The following is a 13,096-nucleotide window of genomic DNA, read 5'->3' as shown; positions in this document are numbered from 1 at the left end:
ATTACCTTGGATGCTGTGTGCATTTTTTGGTAGTGTATGTGAAAATAAAACAGCTTCCTTCGAGCCGGATTTGAACCAGCGACCTAAGGATCTCTGCTGTTTCCACCTACAGTCCTCCGCTCTACCAACTGAGCTATCGAAGGAGACAAACAACCTGTCCACACGTTTAAACCCGTCTTCTGATATGGTAAATGGTCTGTATTTATATAGCGCCCTACTAGTCCCTAAGGACCCCAAAGCGCTTTACATATCCAGTCATCCACACATCCACCCACTGGTGATGAAGCTACATTGTAGCCACAGCCACCCTGGGGCGCACTGACAGAGGCGAGGCTGCCGGACACTGGCGCCACCGGGCCCTCTGACCACCACCAGTAGGCAACGGGTGAAGTGTCTCGCCCAAGGAAACAACGACCGAGACTGTCCAAGCCGGGGCTCGAACCGGCAACCTTCCGATTACAAGGCGAACTCCCAACTCTTGAGCCCCGATCGCCACGATATAAATGACTGTTGCAGTCAAAACACTCACTAGCATCTTAAAATGTTTCTTCGTTGTGTTTACTGCATAATAAAAGTGCACATTTCAAGAAGATGAATAATTGGGTTAAATAATAAATATGACAGCATTAATTAAAACCCCGTGACTGTGACCCGCTGCCATAAACATAAACACTGACTCTTCGTCTGTCACCAGATAGCATCCTTAGACTCGCCGTTTGTCTTTCAGCCCAAATGCTTCAGCGCCGTGTGTGAAAAAACCAACATCATTGAAGCCGAACTCAAACCAGCAACCTAAAGATCTCTGCTGTTTGCAGCTACGAGGCTTCAGCTTTCAAGCTACCGACTGAGCCTGAAGCTGAACCAGTCAGCTGGAGGAAGTCGTGACATTTCAAACACCTTGCGAGTCACAGAAAACCCTGGAGACACAGGCGTCCTTCCTTATCAGCTTTATAAATGACAGAAAGCTGACAGGCCCTGGGTCGCTGACAGAATTTAAATACATCACACTGGGTCACTGAAACCACAGCGGGCATTTTTCACTGCTGTCTATAGAGCAACAGTTTACCAGTAATTAAAATCCTTAGACGCTGCTGGGACTTGAAATCATGAAAACCCAAAGGCAGTCGGGTTGGGTCATTGGTGAAATATATGTTTTCTGTTCTGTAGGCTTTGATTATATTGTAAATTTACACTTCCAATGATTCTTTTCTTCACTGAACTCAAACAGACTGAGAGGTTTGCTGCTCCAAAAGGCATCATTTCAAGTGTTTTTGGACAAAATATTTAAAAAATCCACATCTGCAAACCAGATGTTCAGATTTAGTTTGAAACAGACTCTTGAAAGTAACAAATAACTTTCTAAACTGGATCTTTGTATCGTTTACAATAAATACAGCCAGTTTAAGCAGCTAAGATTGGACAAACACGCGTGTCTCGTTCGTACACTGATTACGGTCGGCCGCCAAGTGCCCCTTGAATGAGCCCGTCCCCCCGGTTCAGCTGAGGTCTCCTCACTCCTTGTTCTCATCATCATAGGAGTCCTTTGAATCATACATTGGCTAGCCCATCAACCCAGGACCAAACTGAATTGGGAGACCAGCATGCCTCCCAGATGACCACAGGGCGGACCGAGGACACGCTGGAGAGATCGCACCTCTCGACTGGCTTGCGAACACCTCGGTGTCCTTCCAGAGGAGCCGGAGCGGAGGAAAGAGGCATGCGCTTGACTGGCTTGACCCAGGAAAGTGTGAGAAAATAAACTGAGACATGAGATGTTTTTTTAACATCACATGTATCTGTCATAGATAAAGGAAACAGTGTGATAACCACAAACAGAAACATTAACTAAAAGTTTTCCCATATAAAATCGAAACCTTATTTTAGTCCGTAAAACAGCTCAGTCACTCGAGGGTTGAAATAATGCAGCATGTCACATGTGGGAAGGTTTTATTCTGTGTTCAAATGTTCATATTTCTAATTCTATGAAAGCCAGATGAACCAGAATGGATGAAATCACATTCGCTGGCAGCGGTGTAAAGACTATGTGCTCGCTATTCTTAGTTCTTAAAGTCTGGCACATTTTGCTTGGACTAAATCTAAATAAGGACTCCTCAGCAGAGCTTAGCAAGCATCTAGCATACAGCGCCATGCACATCCAGTATCATCCCCCCGCTCCTCCAGACCCTCTTAAATCAGATCTGCACCGAAACATTGTGACATCATCCTTTTTAACTTTCCTTCACCCGTTAAGAGGACGACGAAGATTTCTTCCCCATCTTTCAAACGTGACGTGTCCCAGTTTGAACCCAACCTGAACCAGAAGCAAATGAGCCGAAACTACTGCATTTTTAACAACTTCTCGAAAAATATTCCCCGACCTCGTAGCTCCGCTTCTCCATTCATCATCCTCAAACGGCCCCCCGAGCGCCCTCGAGCAGGGCTCGGGGCTGGCGAGACTGATGAACACCACCGGAGTCTTTATGAAGACGGGGATGGAAAAATTCAAATTGACACACTTGGAAAGGTCGCACCGAGACCGGATTGTGGCGCATTCTCGCAGCAATAAAACCGAAACGAGACAAAAAGAGGATGATAAGACGAACCTGCTTCATGCGCTTTGTTTCGTCTCGACTTTTGTCCTCACTTTCACACTTTCTGTTCTTCGTCCTGATTTCTCACCCTCCTGCTGTCTGATGCCGTCTCTTCCTCTTCCCTCATCCTTTGCTTTCTCTTTTTCCAGCCAAACTGCAAACTTGCGCCAGCTTTTGTAATCTTAACACTGAGATTAGGGCGACTACCTAAGCTGAATAAATAAAACGAGCTCCTGAACATTAAAGTACACCCCATTATCTTCATTCCCTGCTTCTTATTTTTATTCTTGGACTTGCTTGAGTTTGCATTATTCACACTTCATAATAATCCTTCATGTCGCACCGAGATTTGAGAGATATGGCATAAGAGGGTTAGCATACAAGTGGATGAAAAGTTACCTGGATGACAGATATCAATATGTCGAATTCAATAATGTAAAATCTAAGCAGTTGAAGGTAACTTGTGGTGTTCCTCAGGGCTCTGTGCTGGGCCCTAAATTATTTATATTATACATAAATGACATATGTAGCATTTCCAAACTGTTAAAATGTGTATTGTTTGCTGATGATACCACTCTGTATTGCTCAGGTAAAAACCTAGAACAGCTTCTGACTACAGCGGAAAAGGAGTTAAATATATTAAAAAACTGGTTTGGTGTAAATAAGTTATCATTAAATATAAAGAAAACAAAATTTATTATTTTTGGCACTAGACAAATGAAAAATGTATCTAAAATCAGGGTTAATGGAATTGAAATTGAAAGAGTGTACGAAAATAAATTTCTTGGAGTGATAATTGATGATAAGCTGAGTTGGAAGTCTCATATAAACCATGTGAAAACAAAAATGTCAAAAACCATTGCTATTCTCTATAAAACAAAGCATGTCCTGAACAAAAAATCATTATACACACTCTATTGTACTCTGTTGCTTCCATATATGACTTACTGTCTGGAGATATGGGGTAATGCATATAAAACGAACACTCTTCCTATTTTCAAGTTGCAAAAAAGAGCTATAAGAATTATAAACCAATCAAACTATATAGAACCAACTAACATTTTGTTTATTAATCTGAATACCCTGAAATTTTATGATTTAGTTGAATATAAAATGGCACAGATAATGTATAAAGCACAAAATAACTTGCTTTGCCCCAGTACTCAGAAGCTGTTCAAAGTCAGAGAGAGTCAATATGACTTAAGGGGAACAGATTTCTTTAAAAAAAAACAAGATAAGGACAAATATAAAGCAGAGATGTGTTTCTGTTAGAGGAGTTAACCTGTGGAATAGTTATGACAGTGATTTAAAAAGGTGGAGTTCATTTTCCTTGTTTAAAAATATGTTTAAAAATAGAGTATTAGAAAAATATATATATCAAGAATGAAAAGAGCAAAAAAAACAAAAACAAAAAACAAAAAAACCTCTTGATTCTTTTGCTTTGATGTAGTTACTTACTAAGGTGGAAAGTTTTTTGTTTTTTTCTTGTTTGTTTGTTTGTTTGTTTTGTTTTTGCTTTGTTTGCCTTCTCTCACCCCAACCGGTCGCAGCAGATGGCCGCCCCTCCCTGAGCCTGGTTCTGCCGGAGGTTTCTTCCTGTTAAAAGGGAGTTTTTCCTTCCCACTGTCGCCAAAGTGCTGCTCATAGGGGGTCATATGATTGTTGGGTTTTTCTCTGTATCTATGAAGCGCCTTGAGGCGACATTTGTTGTGATTTGGCGCTATATAAATGAAATTGAATTGAATTGAATTTTATTATTTGCTTCGAGCCCTGTGTACAGGAGCTGCATGCTAAAAGATCTTTTGTTAAAAGGGTTGGCGTAATAAGCAAATGCTTCAGCCAATACCTTTTGATTAGCCTTGTCTCGTGCTTTCTTGCTTTGTGGTAAATCTTTGTTCTGTCTTCACTGAGATATTTGAATGCTAATCAATAAAACATACAAGGAATTTGCTTCTCTCTGAACTGGACCCCTGTTTTCTTTCCGTCTACATGCGCCAAACAAAAGAAGTGTGCAGCTACCAACAGTACAGCTCTTTAATCTTCGGCCTCTCGTCACGGTCAGATGGATACCTCTGTCTGCTGGGTGTAGTTCAGTAGAAACATGCAACGAGATTCACGGTTTCTGGACAGCGACATTGTTTTTTTAGGGGTGAACTCACACTTTAAGGCTAAAAAGCTCCCCGAGAAGCAGCAGGGACATAAATATTTACTGATGCCTTCACATGCTTTCCTATATGTGTGCGCACAGGCGGTGAGTGACGCCCCCCCGGAGGCCTCCCAGTAACAGTAACTCGACACGCAGAGTTTCACAACAGAAACGCTGAGCTCTGACCCTTCCAGCTTCTTCGTCTCACTTTCCCTGGACTTCCTTCTGCACAGAAAACAAGCTGACGCTCTGCAGGACACTAGCTCGGCTTTCTTCGGTCTGCTTCTCGAGGATTAGCGAGCGGCGGCGTTGCACAACCGGAACAGCAGTTTCAATTCAGACATTTTTATGCAACAGCCTTTGCAAACATATGCTAATGCACTGACGGGGTAAACAGAAATGGTTTTAACACTGACTCGGGGCACTCCTGTCACATTGCTGTGTTTGTGTTTTACTTTGGAGGTTACGTCTCTCACGTGTCACATGTGTTTTCACTTTCTGCTTTTGTTTCCTTCCCTCCTTTGTGATTGTCTGTCCACCCTCCTTAGTTCCACCTGTGTTTGATTTCCTGCGGTTTTAAGAGATAATAAAAAGTCCGCCTGTTTCTCCTGAATAGCATCGGTAAGAAATCGGGATTCCTGGAAGCTGCTTGATTTCTGCTATTATCTTATTGGCTGCAAGCAATTAAAAAATGATAAACGCTGCGAGCATTTAAAATTCACACAGGTTCATAAAGTGCTAATGTGTTTAAGTCAAAGGAGCTTGCAAAGAAAAGCGTCTGGACTTCTTTAAGTTACTTGAAGACGTTTCACCTTCATCCGAGAAGCTTCTTCAGTTCTAAGGTCAAATGGTGGAGAGTCCCAGATATAAACCTAGTGGGAGTTTCCCCCCACAGAGGGACAAAAGGACCCCCTGATGATCCTCTAATCGCCTGAGCCAAGGTGTGGAACTGGGTGTGGGTCCCAATTGACCTTAGAACTGAAGAAGCTTCTCGGATGAGAGGTGAAACGTCTTCAAGTAACTTAAAGAAGTCCAGACGCTTTTCTTTGCAAGCTCCTTTGACTACGATGACCTGGATGACTGAGAACCTTCACAGACCTTATGTGTTTAACTACGGAGGCCTGCAAGGGACTTCTGCGAGATCTCACAAAGGTTTTGAGAGATCTCACAAAATAGGCCGCATCCTTCGCAGGGTGCATCTGAAGGCCGATTACTTCACAGCCAGACGACGAAGGCTGTCTCAATTTGAAGGCTGCTTCAAATGCATCCTTCATTTCCCCGAATTTGATGGATGGGTCGGGTGTATCCGCGCGGCCCAGCCAATTCCAGTTTCCAACATTGGCGGCAGCTAGTTAGTTTTAATATTACTCTTTCTGGGTTACAGAAAGTGTAAACTTCAAATTTCTGCTCGGTTTATCAGGACATCACATATTTGCAAAAGTCTTCGGAGACGTTTGTCACACACCTGCTCGAAGATGACCGGGAGGTCGAGGCCGACTAGAGCCAGAGGGAACACCGCACTCTGGGCACATCATGCCTCGACCATCTCGACGGTGTCGGAAGGATGCGGCCTATTTTGCAAGATCTCGCGAAAGTTCTTCTTCATTTTTTTTTCTCCAATGTCCCGAATTGTCCGTATTTAACCTCTTCACACTTCTTTCACTTGATAGTTTTATCTTCCTTTGTAAATTTAGCCACTCTGCAGTCCTGTCAGTGGGCTGTTTGTGATACGCGTATGACGCCGGCTCATATCTAGATTCTGGGTAGATTTATTTATTAATTTAATTTATTTATTATTATTTATTTTATTATTATTTATTTATTTATTATTTATTTATTATTATTATTTATTTTTAAATTTATTTATTTTAATTTATTAATGTAGATTTATTGATAACCTTTGTATTTGGAACTTTCTTCACCTGTGGGCCTGAATGGAAACTCCAACTGTTATCTCTTTAGATAACAGTACATTTACAGCGATGCTGTTCATTCTCTTAAAGATATTTACTATCACACCAAAGAGAGACGGCACGTCCAGGCATGTGATTTAATTTCCTGACAATATCATGATCTTTCAGCGCTCTCCGTCGTTTCTTATTCCACTAATATTCCTCATCACTGTTTAACTTTCAGCTGAGCTCTCCACTCTTTTTTTTCTTCCACACCCACCCACTTTGTCCTCTTCTCTCTCTCCCTCTCTTCGTGTCTTTGTCTCACCTTGAAAGAGTGCCGTCCCTCGAGTGTTGGGTTCAGATTCAATTTTCAGCTTCAGAGAGTGTGAGAGAGAAAAGCATACAAAGAGGGCAAGAGGTCGAGAAGAGAGAAAGATCAGGTGAACCAGAGGAAGCAGAACATAAAGCGGAGAGTTTGAGACAAAGGAAGAGACCCAGTTTCCATTTGGGAACGGCGTATAGGTAAAAACTGAATATGAAGAGGCGGTGCTAACTCTTCGCCCGATCCTTCGTGTTGGTTTTGAATTTTTAAGAAAATCTGAGATGGTTAAGAAGCTTTTACCTTAGAAAGGTGATACCAAGCTCTGTGTTCAGAGCTTGCTCCGCTACCTTTACAAGGCTTAAAAATGTCAAACGAGACATTTAGTCTTTGGTAATCCTTCTGCTGCAGATTCTCAGAAACACTGAGGCGTAGTAGCCTGAACATTAGAAGCAGAGCAGTGTGACACGTCTGCAGACTGTGGGCTTGATAGATAAAGCCCAAACATATCAAACAACAAGACCCTTTAAACAAACGACTCTTGCATGGAGGTTTCACCAGTGCGTGCAAACCCATTGTTTATTTCCTGCCAACTGGTTTGTTGTGCGTGCAGACAGTCAGTGTTGATGTTTGCTGCCACTCCCTCTCCCCCCCATCCTCCGCTCTTTGTTGTCACCACCAATCTACCCCCAACCCTCCGTCCCTGGGGAATCCACCCCCGACCCGCCTTCTACCGTGACCCTAACGCCCCGGGGCTTTGTGGGGGTCTGGGAATGTGCCTCCTTCAGCAGGACCAGCTGGAGCGAGAGCAGCAACAAGCTGCAGGGGCAACAAAAAAAGACAAGATGCCCTCGAAGTCTGAAAAAAACAGAAGCCCGCACAAAGAAAGCGATGACGGGCCGCTCTTTTAAAGCCCAGTAAAATAAGGACATTTACTTCACTCTGTTGAAAACATCTCGTAAAAACGTGTTTACTTTTTTCAACAACCACACCCTCATCTCGGTTATGGCAGTCAGAGCAGCTCAAATGTGCTGGGTGCAAAGATGTTCTGCTAAGTCAGGCCTCTCCTAAACCACATGAACACTAATTAGTGACTAATTTTGAAAAAATGTTTACACACAAGCGTAAAATACGATTGGCCAACCAATTTACTGGATGGCAATCACTTTGTCTATATTGTGAAACTAGCCCTGGCCATCTTCATCTTGTTTCTTTTTCCTAACAGCAGGGTCACCAGGTCGTCCAGCATCCAGCTGCCTCTCCACTCAACCTCTCGTCCCACAGTCTGCTTCATCTGCTACTGTAGTACACATATGCTGCAGCTATGTTCAGCCTGTTGGTCACTGCTCACACATGCTGTGACATTAGGGCTGCCACAAACGATTATTTTTGCGATTAGTCGACTAGTCACCGATTATTTTTGCGATTAGTCGACTAATCAAATCCATTGGACATAAAACGTACAGCTTATTGCACCAGCAGCATCTGCTCTTATATAACTATCATTAGCTTACAGCTTTAAGTGTTTAAGGTATGTGCTAACTAAAACTAAAGACAAGATGATAGTTTATTAAATTTTAATGAAATTTGCAGATTGTTTCGGTGAAGTTTAATAAACTCCTTGATATCTAAAATATAACAGGACACCGGAGTATATTCTCGAGCATCTCACACTTCTGATAATCAGTTGTCTGCTTGATGTTTATTCAGATGTGTAAAAACTATAACTTTAATCTCAGCCGAACCGATTTACTCAGGAACAAATAAAATACTAAAAAAAGCCAAACAATAACATTTTTAAGTTATCTAAGTGACTTATATATCATGTTTAACCTGAGTAGCGAAAGACGGCGGTGGGTTTGAAAACGATTTGCCGGAAGTCCGGTGTTCTCACGGCTCTAGTTAGCCTAGCCCCCAGCTATCTATCGAGCTAGTGGGTAACGGACGTCTCCGAAAACGTCGGAGCGCTTTTGAAAATATGTGGTGTCTTGATAAACTGAGCAGATATTTGAGGTTTACACAGCTACATTCTCGCCTGAAAATATGTTAAACGTTTATTTTGTGACCCAGAAAGAATAATAAGAGTAATATTAAAACTAACTAGCTGCCGCCATTGTTGGAAACTGAGCTGGGCTGCGCTATGAATTCTGGGACACAGCTTCTTCTTCTTCGGGGTTTAACGGCAGCTGGCATCCTTGTACATGCAGTGCTGCCATCTTCTGTTTCAGTCCGTTATTACACTCTTAAATCCTACTACTTATTCCTGCGTCTTTTGTGATCTTACAAAGCTTCAAACGAAGCGTTGACTATTAAATCAGTCGTCGACGATTTTGATAGTCGACGTAATCGTGACAGCCCTATGTGACATCAACACAATTTATATAAGTGTGCAAACCAACGTGTGCGACAAGTGAAAACAACACTAGAGGATGAAAGTGGCGAGCATAAACTGTTACAGTTTCCAGCTGCAGTCCAAGTTTGTGAAGCCAGAATCTGCCCAAAGAATGAGAGACTCTGTGGAGAGGCAGCTGGCTGTAGCGGCTCTGCATTTATTTCTCTCAAAATATTTGCATGGGTTTGTCTCCTCGCAAACTCAAAAGAAGAGAAGTCCAACATCTTCACTGTTTTCATACCAGAGCTGCTGCTGATTGACTGTAAGTCTTCATGAAAAGCAGGACAGAAGTATGAAGGCAAATAGAGGATTTTTGTTACAAATATAAATAAAGGGCAGGGATAGCTCAGTAGGTAGAGTGGTTGCCGCATGATCGGAAGGTTGGGGGTTCGACTCCACCGAACGGCTACCCTGAGATACCCCTGAGCAAGGTACCGTCCCTACAGACTGCTCCCCGGGCGCTGCATTGGTGGATGTCCACAGCTTCACTGGGTGAATGGGTTAAGTGCAGAGGAGTAATTTCCCTATGGGAAATCCCTTCTGTACCAATTTCACATAAAAAGAACTTCAAGCAGGACAGGAACAGGAAGTTAAGATACTGTCAGATTAAAATCTTTGTGTTTTACCTGCAGGAAATCGTGTTGTACTCACACAAATGACTGAACGCATACATGTGTTCAAAGGAGGCTCGTCCCAAATAGCTCATCAAGGCCATAACGTCACATTTTTGCATATATGAATAATAACGCTCCCTTTTCCAAAAACTACAAGTGATGAAGTGATTCGAGACGATCCATCAGAGAAGTTAATTTAGGAAGAAAAGGAGCTGGATCGCAAGCAAGGACGAACTGAAAAGCCTGCACGGTCCAAAGGAAGAGACGAGACCACCGCCACCACAACGACAACCTTCATGTCTAAGAAGTGCAGAGCAGGAATACCACATCACTGTTAGCAATGAAGCTCCCAGGGAAGCTTCACGAAGGCTTTTCCCTGAATGTCAGCTAAACGGCGTGCTATCAGTGGTGACAGCGCAGCGAGCGTCTGCGGAGCGACGATCCCGCTGCGAGACCTCAGGTGAACAGGAAACACGCTCTGCTCCAACCACATCTGACAGTGCTGGGAGAGCTTGCACTGGGAGGGAGATCCTTTCATACGTGACTGTAAAGACAGACCTGTAGTGCATGTTTTCGTCCCAGCGGGGTCAAATGTACGCGCCGCTCTCCGAAGGAAGTCTCCATCTGCATGCAGGAGGTGTTCTGCAGGAGGAACCTGGCAGCTCAAAGGTGCTGAGGACCTCGTCTGCCGTTAGGACGGTTTATATTTCCACACTTTGAAAAACAAATATATGGAGCAGTTTTGTGCACAAAGCTCAGGGAACAACTTCAAAACAAACCTGTGTGAATTCGCCTTTGTGTCATCTGAAATGTGATGTGCTTTTGCACCAGCCAGTCTCCATGCCACTCACATCAGGTGATGACTCAGCTACCTTCTACTGATCTAACTGGCAAATCTCACACAGGGGGAAGCATTTAAAGTATTTAAAGGCAACAGCTCAGCTTCTGAGAGTCTGCATTCAGGTCACTTCCCTGTGGTACATGAACAGGTCCTTATCTATCTGCAAGCCACTTTGCAGCCCACCTCCACCCCAACTCCTCTATTTCATACTTCATCAGTATCGTATCTGTTGCTCTGTGCCTGCTTTCTACATCTCTGTCCCAAAAGGCCACCAGATTTAAGGAGAAAGCAAAATATCTGAGATGAAAAACATAAGAGCATTCTGCGGTTTAACAAACGTAGAACTGAAAACTAAGTGGGAATTATTACCAGAAGCTCGTCTTTCATTCACTCAAAAAAAAAATCCAAAAAAATGAAATTGGGTGGTTGTTACATTTTGTAAATGTAACAACCACCCGGTTGTTACATTTTGTAAATGTAGGTTGTTACATTTTGTAAATGTAACAGTAAATTTAAATGTAACATTTTGTAAATGTAACAACCGATCGTGGCTCAAGAGTTGGGAGTTCGCCTTGTAGTCGGAAGGTTGCCAGTTCGAGCCCCGGCTTGGACAGTCTCGGTCGTTGTGTCCTTGGGCAAGACACTTCACCCGTTGCCTACTGGTGGTGGTCAGAGGGCCCGGTGGCGCCAGTGTCTGGCAGCCTCGCCTCTGTCAGTGCGCCCCAGGGTGGCTGTGGCTACAATGTAGCTTTCCACACACCAGTGTGTAAATGGGTGGATGATTGGATATGTAAAGCGCTTTGAGGTCCTTAGGGACTAGTAAAGCGCTGTATAAATACAGGCCATTTACCATTTACAAAATTCAAACTTGTAATGTGAACTAAATGATTTCATGTTTCTGTGGTGAACGTAATTAAATCATGTAGGATCCGCATGAAAGTCAGCAACTTCATTTATTCTTGTTGAGATGACCTGATACAATGTAGTAAGAGTGGTTAGTTGCCTGGACTCACAAAATTCACAAGATCACACAAGAGTTCAAACCTCAGGAAGAAGGTCTTGGGTTCAAATCTCCAATCTGGCCAAGTTTGCAGTGGGTTCTCTCTGGTCATGCAGCAATTACGGTTAGGTTAATTGGTGTTTCCAAAATAGTGTAAATGTCTGCAAGTTGTCTGTCTCTCTGTGACAGACTGGCGACCTGTCCTGTACTCTGGCTCTCACCCAATCACATCTGGGATAGGCCCCAGCCTCCCTGCCACCATGGTAAAGATAAGAGGATGGATGGAGTGGAAGTTATTATAAATCCATTAACATTTTATGTTAACCAGACTCTAGACTTTGTTGAACACTCCAAAAAAACACAACTCTTTAAATAATCACGGAAAGCATTTCCACATGGCTTTCTATTACAATTAAGCATTTTTGTTGCACTAACGTAATGTGCGTGGGTTGGATCAACTCAATTAAATTAAGTTGGACTCAACTGTAGTAAAACAGTTGATTCATCATTAATTAATCAAGTTAGTCCAACTCAAGCACATTAAGTTGGAATAACAGAATTGCATGATGCTGAAATAAAGCAATTTAATTACGTGGAAATTCTTTCCATGATTTTTTTTTTTGAGTGTTCTTTATGTGCGTTATAACCTCAGACTGCGCCTCAGCTTCTACTTCTCTAAACGCTTTCTCCCTTCCGTGCATGTCAAAACCACAACGAGCGTGCTCGCATCTGTTTGGGAAAATCCGAGATCTCTGGAAAGACGATGTGAGCGTGAGAGAAAGAACGAAAGAATACGCACTGCCCAATTATCTCGCTCCTTCTGCACCGAAAACACACTCATACACGTCTCTCTCTCCCACGTCGGACAGAAAGACCCCTGGGATTTTTTTTTTTTTTTTTTTGCCTATCGATGAAACTAAACACTCGGGCAGCAGAAAGAGCCGAGGAAGAGCAGAGGGAGCAACAGAGGAGTGAACTCTGCTCATTAAGCCTCGAAATTCTCCATTCTGTCCACAAAGTGGAGGTCCCTCTGTTTCTTTTCTCCGTCAGAGGAGGATGCAGCTGCTGGGAAAGTGTGTGTGCATGTGTGTGCGTGCATGTGTGTGTGTGCATGTGCATGTGTGTGTGTGCATGTGTGTGCGTGCATGTGTGTGTGTGCATGTGTCAGTGGATAAGTGTTTAAGTATGCAGTGAACTCAGAGCTGTGATGGTCATTCACAGCTGCTCCAAAACATCATACTGCTGGATTTCAACACACACACACACACACACACACACACACACACACACACACACAC

At 43.1% G+C, this 13,096-nt stretch overlaps 2 protein-coding genes, 1 long non-coding RNA gene and 1 other non-coding gene across 5 annotated transcripts in view; all 4 read right to left on the bottom strand.

Moving 5' to 3' along the window:
• LOC146516137 (uncharacterized) overlaps window positions 1-13,096 on the bottom strand; it is a 204,586-nt gene that overhangs the window by 41,428 nt on the left and 150,062 nt on the right. The window lies entirely within an intron of this gene.
• The window catches only part of LOC146516140 (E3 ubiquitin-protein ligase TRIM21-like), a 102,697-nt gene that overhangs the window by 41,428 nt on the left and 48,173 nt on the right, over window positions 1-13,096 (bottom strand). The window lies entirely within an intron of this gene.
• The window catches only part of LOC146516145 (E3 ubiquitin-protein ligase DTX4-like), a 52,662-nt gene that overhangs the window by 32,396 nt on the left and 7,170 nt on the right, over window positions 1-13,096 (bottom strand). The window lies entirely within an intron of this gene.
• On the bottom strand, window positions 56-143 carry trnay-gua (transfer RNA tyrosine (anticodon GUA)). Its single transcript is given in 2 exon segments — window positions 56-91; window positions 107-143. It is a non-coding gene; the product is annotated as a tRNA-Tyr (tRNA).

The sequence above is a fragment of the Neolamprologus multifasciatus genome, chromosome 6 (genome assembly GCF_963576455.1).
Source record: "Neolamprologus multifasciatus chromosome 6, fNeoMul1.2, whole genome shotgun sequence".
Lineage (NCBI taxonomy): Eukaryota > Metazoa > Chordata > Actinopteri > Cichliformes > Cichlidae > Neolamprologus > Neolamprologus multifasciatus.
Note: the sequence above shows the minus strand (reverse complement) of the source record. Positions and strands in the feature narration are given on the sequence as shown.